The sequence below is a fragment of the Nuphar pumila genome, chromosome 9, assembly GCF_984573655.1.
Source record: "Nuphar pumila chromosome 9, dmNupPumi1.hap1.1, whole genome shotgun sequence".
Taxonomy (NCBI): Eukaryota; Viridiplantae; Streptophyta; class Magnoliopsida; order Nymphaeales; family Nymphaeaceae; genus Nuphar; species Nuphar pumila.
The window spans coordinates 56,764,693-56,773,074 of NC_143257.1; the positions used below are offsets into that span (position 1 = coordinate 56,764,693).

General features: G+C 34.8%; 1 pseudogene; it reads right to left on the bottom strand.

Annotated features, from left to right (window-relative positions):
* Positions 1–6,852: 6,852 nt before the first annotated feature.
* On the bottom strand, positions 6,853–8,165 carry LOC149828600 (K(+) efflux antiporter 5 pseudogene; annotated as a pseudogene).
* Between the last annotated feature and the right edge of the window lie 217 nt (positions 8,166–8,382).

The window sequence follows — 8,382 nt, forward strand, 5'->3', positions numbered from 1 at the left end:
ATTACCATTTTACCCCTAGGTCATCTCGGACCCCAGTCAGTCAGAGTCAACCAAGCTCATTGGTCAGTTTAGAACAGTTAGAATATCAGTCATTTCAAGTTCATCTAAGCTCATAATGAACAAACCATTTTCATTTCTGACCATTCCTACCAAAATGAGATCATTTCTTCATAAATGAGCTCATTTCTCACTCAAATGCAAGTCAATGGTCTCCGAGTCAGTCATTCATAGTCAGTCATGTTTTTTTGAGTCTTGCCTGAGCTCATCAGGAGTTCAAGTGCTCGAGTTTCAGTTCAAAACCATTTCCAAGTGTCTAGGAGCCCATTTTAGTCCAGTTCAGCTCTTTCAGCTGAAACTGAGCTGAGTTCAGCCAATTGAGCTAGTGTTCAAGCTTTGATTTTAGTTCATGTCAGTATTACTGACTTTTGTTCTATCTCAAACCCAGCTCTGGTCTGTAATTCACTTCAATCTGGTGACCATTCCGCACCATTTCTCTAAAAATGACAGCTTTTCTTGAAAATTTAGTCGGAAAGGTCAATTGAGTTAGTATATTGTCAGTCCAGTTGAGTTCTAAAACTCTAAAACCCAGCTCAATCCAGTTCATTTCAGTTCAATCTAGCTCAAATCCCAATTTTCAGTGTCACTCTAACCCAGTAGAGTCCAAAAACCATTTCTTCACCCATTTTGCAAATTTTATCAATTTTAATGCTTTTTAAACTGGTACAGCTACCAATCGGGGTCTAACATTAAAAATTCTTCATTCAGAGTCTGCATTTCATATCATTTCTCATCATTTCATATCATTTCTCAGCATTTCATAATATTTCATCACATTTCATTTCATTTTCGAAGTCCAGAACTCCACTTTTATAAATTTCAATCCAGTTTGAGTTTTAAAAGCTTTCAGAAATCAATTTCAAACCCCGGATTTCCAAAATTGACATCTTTACCCCCGAAATTCTAAATTTGGAAATATTTTCTCAAGAAAAGCAATCTGGATTTATTTTAAACTCAAATTTTCAAAATCTATGCTGAATTTGCTTCGCAACGAGGTATTGAACTTCAAAATCCGAGCTTGTTTCAAAAACTGTCAAAAATAACTCATTTCCTTTGGAAATTTTCTGAAAAGACTATTTTACCCCTTTAATCGTCAAAATGAATTTCAAAAGTGTAATTTGGACCCTCTTTGAGATGGCCCATCCATTTGCGTTTTCTGTTTTAATTTGCATATAAAACGAAAAAAAATTATTTATTATATTTTCTTCTTTATTATTATTATTTTTATTTTCTTTTTTTTATCTAAGGTGGGACCCACAAGGGGGTCGACCAGCAGCCCACTCCCTTCCTCTTTCTTTCCTTTTTCCTTCCCCCTTTTCCTTCTTCTTCTTCTTCTTTTTTCTTTCCTTTTCTTTTCTTTGTCTTCCCTTTCTTTTTCTTCTTTCTTTTCCTTTTTTTTTTCTTTTTCTTCCTCCTTCTTCCTTCTTCTTTCTTCTCCAGCCCACTCACGTACAGCCTTTCCTCTTCTTCTTCTTCTTCTTCTTCTTCTTCTTCTTCTTCTTCTCTTCCTTCCTTCTCTTCTCCTTCTTCTTTCCTTTTCTTTCTTTCCTCTTTCCTTCCTTCTTTCTTTCCCTCCCTTCCTTACTTCCTTCTTATTACTCCCATCTCTTTCCAAATAAAAGAGGCTACACGGCTGGGCATGTGGGGATACATGCACACCTCTCATCTCTCTCATTAAATCCATACCTCCCATTAATTTAAACCTAGGTCTTCTTTCTATTTTTCCTAGATAACACCATATCCTCCCCTTCCTTCTAATTGACAAGAGAACCAACTGTGATCATCGCAAAAAAAAATTCTCTCTTGTATCTTTCTCTCTTCTCTTTTCCTTTTCTAGCCTCTATTTTCCTTATTTTTGAATTGAGAAGAATAAAAGACAAAAAAGAAGAGAGAAGAAGAACTCTTTTGCGGGGTCTCACTTGACCTTGATTTGAAAATATTTAGGAAATTACTCACCTCCGTTTTGAAATATATTGCGGGAAAATGGAGAGACGGGATTCGTTCGTCGGTACGAGGTTCGACCGTTCCTGGCGCCTTTACCAGGGGTAATCGAACCAAGGATCAAATTTATGCCTTTTGCTTTGCCTAAATATTATCTAAGAATTTATCGTAAGTCTAAATGCACAAAAAATCATGCTTGTGCAATGCAAGGATGTATGCTCTTTTGAAAGATGTTTTGAAAATTTTTAAGTGTTCTGAGATGAACTTGATAATGGAGTGAAGATATGGTTTTTGAATGGTAGAATCTAACTTAGAACTTGGGATAGATCAGGGAGGATATTTTGAAATTCTAAGTCTTTGAAATGATCAGAGCTGGGAAAATAAATCTTTGAATTTGAAAAGAATGATTGGAAGATGACTGATGAAAAAAATGAAACTTCAAAGTCAGAGATGGACTTTGAATTTGAATTCAAACATGAATTTAAGAGAAAGAGATGAAATTTGAAGTGATATTGAATTCTAGATTTAAAATTTGAAGTCATGATGGATTTGAGAAAATCAAATGGTATAAAAAATAGAAATAGATTTAGGAAGTTCAGATGAGATCTGAAAATGGAACTAGAAAATCCAGACTTGGGAATGAAATTGGATTTCTAGATCCTAAGTAGAGTTGGATCCAAGATCTGGAATCCAAGATGGGATTGGATTCTGAATCCTAAAATGGATTTTGGATCTGAAGTCTAAGATCCAAAGTTGAAATGGGTTCTGGATCCTAAAAATAGATTTGGATCTTGAAGACTAAAATCCAGTGTAGAATTGGATTTCGGATCCTAAAATGGAGTGGACTTGAAGTCTGAGATCCAAGATGAAATTGGATTCTGGATCCTAAAATAGATTTGGATCTGAAGTCTGAGATCCGAAGTAAAATTGGGTTATGGATCCTAAAATGGATTTCGGATCTAAAGTCTGAGATCCAAGGTGAAGTTGGATTCTGGATCCTAAAATGGATTGCGGATCTAAAGTCTGAGATCCAAGGTGAAGTTGAATTCTGGATCCTAAAGACGGAATTGGATCCAACATTTGGAATCCAAGATGGGATTGAGTTCTAACTTTGAATTTGAAAGTCCAAATGGGTTTTTTGAAGATGGATCTGGGTTTTGAAAACCCAGATTGAATTTAAAATTTAGGAAGGGTTGAAATTCACAATCAATCTCAAACTTTGATTTTGAATTTTGAAGATAAAAGATAAACTTGGTCTTGAATTTGAAGATGAATCAGAAATTTCAAAGTTAATTTGAACTTTGAAATTTCGTTTGAATTTAGAATTTGAATTTTGGGATATACCAATGAATTTCAAAGTCAAATTGGACTTCAAATTTAAAGTTAGAATCTGAAAATGATATTTGAATTTACAAGAGTTGAAAACTGATTTGAGAAGCAAAGAAGATATTTGAAGAAAATCACTTGGATTTATGAAAAAGAATTTTGAAAATATGATGTAATTCTATCCTAAATGATGAATGAATTTAAAGAATTTTGAAATTGGATTTTGAAAATCATATTTTATTCTTTACATGAATTGAAATAAGATTGAAAATATAATACATTGTGATCATTGCAAAATTTTTCCTCTCGTAATGTTCTCTCTCTTCCTTCTCTTTTCCTTTCCGACTTCTATTTCCTCCTTTTTGAAGGGAGAAAATAAAAGACAGAAAGAAAGAGAGAAGAGAAAAGAAAAGAAAAGAAGAGAGAAGAGGAACTCTTTTTGCGAGGTCTCACTTGACCTTAATTTTGAAAATATTTGAGAAAATGACTCGCCTCCGTTTTTAAAATATTTGCGGGAAAACTGGGAGACGGGATCCGCTCGTCGGTACGAGGTTCAACCGTTCCTGGCGCCTTTACCAAGGGTAATCGAACCAAGGGTCGAATTTTATGTCTTTTGCTTTGCTAAGAAATTATCTAAGAACTTATTCTAGGTCTAAATGCACAAAGAACCATACTTATGCAATGCAAAGATGTATGCCCTTTTGAAAGATGTTTTGAAAATTTCCAAGTGCTTCTGAGATGAATCTGATAATGGAGTGAAGAAATGGTTTCTAACTTAGAACTTAAGATTTAAAGTTCTAAGTTTTTTTTTTTTTTGAATAATCAGAGTTTGAGAATAAATCTTGATTTTGAAAGGAATGATTCTGAAGTTGAGATAAAAGGAGAAGAAAGGAAATTTCAAAGTCATAAATGGACTTTGAAATTGAATTGAATTCTAACTTTTGAAGTTTGAAATCAGAATGAAATGTGGGAAATAGAATTGAGAAAATAAAATTGATTTGAAAGTTGGGATTCAAGATGGAATTTGAATCCAAAGTCTGGATTCTAAATAGAGTTGAGATTCAAAATTGAATTCTGGGTTTAGAATCCTAAATGGAAATTGGATCTGGGATTTGAGATTTAATGATGAAGTTGGACTCTGAATTTTAAATGGAATTGGATCCAAGATTTGGCATCCAAGATGGAATTTGGATCTGAAATCTGAGATCCAATATTGGATTCTGGATCCTAAATGGGTTTTGGATCTGAAATCTGAGATCCAAGGTGAAGTTGGATTTTTGGATCCTAAATGGGTTTTGGATTTGAAGTCTGAGATCCAAAGTGAAGTTGGATTCTGGATCCTAAATGGGTTTTGGATCTGAAGTCTGAGATCCAAAATGAAGTTGGATTCTGGATCCTAAAATGGAATTGGATCTGAAGTTTGAGATCCAAGGTGAAGTTGGATTCTGGATCCTAAGATGGAATTGGATCTGAAGTCTGATATCCAAAGTAGAATTGGGTTCTGGATCCTAAAATGGATTTTGGATCTGAAGTCTGAGATCCAAAAGTGGAGATTGATACTTGGAAATCTGGATCCAAGTTGAGATTAGGATCTAACTTTGGATTTTTGGAATTTCAAGGATGAATTTCAAAGTCAATTTGGACTTTGAACTTTGAATTTGGAATTTATAAAATGAATCAAGTTGAATTTTAAACTTTGAGTTTGATTTCAAAGTTTGGATTTTAAGAAATGAGATAGAATTGATAAATAGGAATTTGAAGAAGAGATATTCACAATTACTTGGATTTTAAAAAGATTTTTTGAAAATATGATGCAATTCTATCCTAAATGAATTTGAATAATTTTGAAATTGGATTTTTGAAAAGCTATTCCATTCTTTAAATGAATTAAGAATGAGGTTGAAGATATAATATATCCCTGACTATGGTCATTGGATATATTATATAATAACCATATTTAAATTCAAGTGAAGAATAAAATACATTTTTTTGTGCTTTTATAGAATTTAAAATGAAATTAACTCTCAATATACCCTGACTATGGCCATTGGTATATATTTTGAGTCAATTTTAAGTTAAACTCTAATAAAAGAAAGAAATATTTTGAAAATATGATGATTTTGAAAAGGATCCAGTGTTATTTTATAAAAGATAAAAATACTAAGTCTTGTTTACATCCCGACTATGGCCGTTGATGTAAATCATTAACTTAGGATTAATTTACCTCTTACGAAATGATGCACATTCGTGTTGCCATTTTGTGAGAATTTGAGAAATAAAGGCAAAATGCATGAGAAACAAGTAATTCATGATATTTACAATGCTCATTCATTCAAAAAACAGGAAATGTAAATTCTCATTTAAGATCTAACTATTACAATACATGAAATTGAATTTGCAACTCCAAATAATGACCTTTTCCATATATTCCCCTACAAAAAACTTGATTAGTGTGAAAAGAGAGGAAAAATTGCATATATCATATAAATGTTAATGGTGAAAGAATGCTCACATGCCAAGGTATTTAAGATTTAACAGTGTGGAAAAATGATATATATTCATGCACACACACACACACACACACACACACACACACATATATATATATATATATATATATATATATGAGTGTAATGGTATGCAGTAGATGGGCTGAAGGTAGTTGTTTTATATAGGATTCAGCTTATGATCATGACTCTGGATTTTCTTCTTGCTGTTTTGCAAGCATTACATTCAGATTGTCCCTGAATAGTCACATGGAAATGGTTCTCAGCTAAGAATAGTTGTTTATTGCAGGAAATTTAACCATTTTGTTTTAACATATTATGGGTAGGGGCATGGCTGAAATGGTAGAACATGCAGAGGGAATGACATGCAGCAGGTGTGTGGACTGGTAAACAGTAGAAGATGCTGAATGTGAAGGGGCTGCAATGCTAACAGTGAGCTATACATAAGTGGAGGCTGGATACAAGGTATGAGGTGTTTGGTGATGTAGCTAACACATCAAATAGTAATGTGGGTATGCAGAAAATGTATATTTAATGGAATGCAGCATACTATGATTGACAGTAAAAAAAAAAATCTGAATCAAAGAGAAATGCAGAAAACAATCATGAATTTTATGAACTACTATTACAATCACATTGAATTCCTGTAAAGAGGTGAACATAAGCATGGTAACTTACCCTAATTCTTCATGATCAGATTTTACTTTGATGCGAGGGTGGCTTGGTCTTAATCTTCACTCAATATCGGCCCATCAATTTTAGTAACAGTTGGAACAAATCGGCTTGGTATGGTGGGATGGCTGATAGGCGTTACAGTACAACAAATGTGCTGAGTGTAGTGAGGTGCAGAGGTGACTGAAGGGATGTAATGTGCAGGATGTATGGTTATGGTGATGACAAGGGATGAAGCCTGCTGATATGGTATAACTGTGTATTAAGAAATGTGGCAGGAAAATGTACCTGGGTGCCTTATAAGTATAGTTAAGATATGTGTAGTAGGGTGGGTACAACAGGGAATGAATTAGGCGTGTTGAATGATAGTAGAGCAATGACAAAAGGTGACATACGATGGATGCCAATGCATGAGTACTCCCAGGTGCATCCATGCGGGAATCAGTTTGAACATGAAAGGAGTTGTTACCAAGCTAAGGGTTGTAGTTTCCAAAAGAAGAAGATACATCTTTCCCTCAATAAGATGAAGATTTGAGGCACAACTTAAAAGGACAAAAGCAAATTCTCCAATTTTGCGCAAGAGAAACGCCTACTAGGAAAGAAAACCTCATTCCATAACCAAAGGCCCTAGTCACCACACTAATCACTACTGTTCTTATTATAACAACAAGAATGACAGATGCAAGTAAAATGGCTCTACAGGAATTGGACATGTATAAGCATTCCAATGCTAGCAAGAAAAAGTGCCGCAAATAGGTTACGAATAGGCTCCACCTGATCTAGTATATGCTGAGCAAAATCGGTGGTTGATATCATAACACCAGCAACAAATGACCCTAACCCAAGATTGAGGCCAAGTTTATCATTACACCAAGCTAATAAGCAAAAAGCCACAGAAGCTATCTGATAAAGCTCATTTGTCTGGGAAGACAACTGGCTTATCAACTTTAAGAAACGGGGAACAAATGATCAACACAATATGGATGCAGCAGTCAGGAACACGGTCAATACAAGCAACAATTTTTGCTATGGATATAATCCCTTGAATAAGGCCACCATTGCCATCTAAAACTGAAAGCAAAGCAAATAACAGACCAACAACACAATTCTGGAAAATAAGTGTTCCGATTGTGACCTGGCCATAAACAACATTGGTACTATTACGCTCCACCAAAAACTTGAGCACCACAGCTGTTGATGACATGGACAGAAAAGCACCAATAAATACGCCCTCTGGTAACTTCGCACTGCATAGCATTGCAATCATGGTGCATAAGCACATGAAAATAACAATCTGAAGCAGACTAACAAATATTGCAACAGGCCCAACGACTTTTAACTTTGTCAAAGAAAACTCAAGGCCCAACGCGAATAAGAGAAAGGCGACACCAAACTGGGCCACAGTTTCAACCTGGACTAGTTCACCAACAAAACTCAAGCCTCCAGGTCCAATAATAGGACATGCTAGGAGATAACCAGTTATCATAGGTTGTCCCAATTAGGCAAAGGTAATTCCACCAAAAAAATTACAACCACCAAGTCTGACATGAACCGCAGATCCACTCGAAGAATTGGATACTTTGACTTCTTGTTGGAAATAATGAAAACATTATCCTTTTTATCAATTAAAGTGGGCATCTCATCCAAACCCTCAAAAAACATCTTGAATTTGGAATGACCTAGTGCCATTTGACTCCGGGGTATCATTTTCTTGCTCTTCTCTCCAATACAGCTTGCAACTCCATCCTTTTGATTAACTGGTTGTCTTTTATCTCAGGGTCACGTTACTGTTGGGATGCAGGGATGCCAGATAATTTGAAAATGATAAAAAAACATGAGATGCAATGGAACCATCGATGTATAAGATCAACTAATAGCT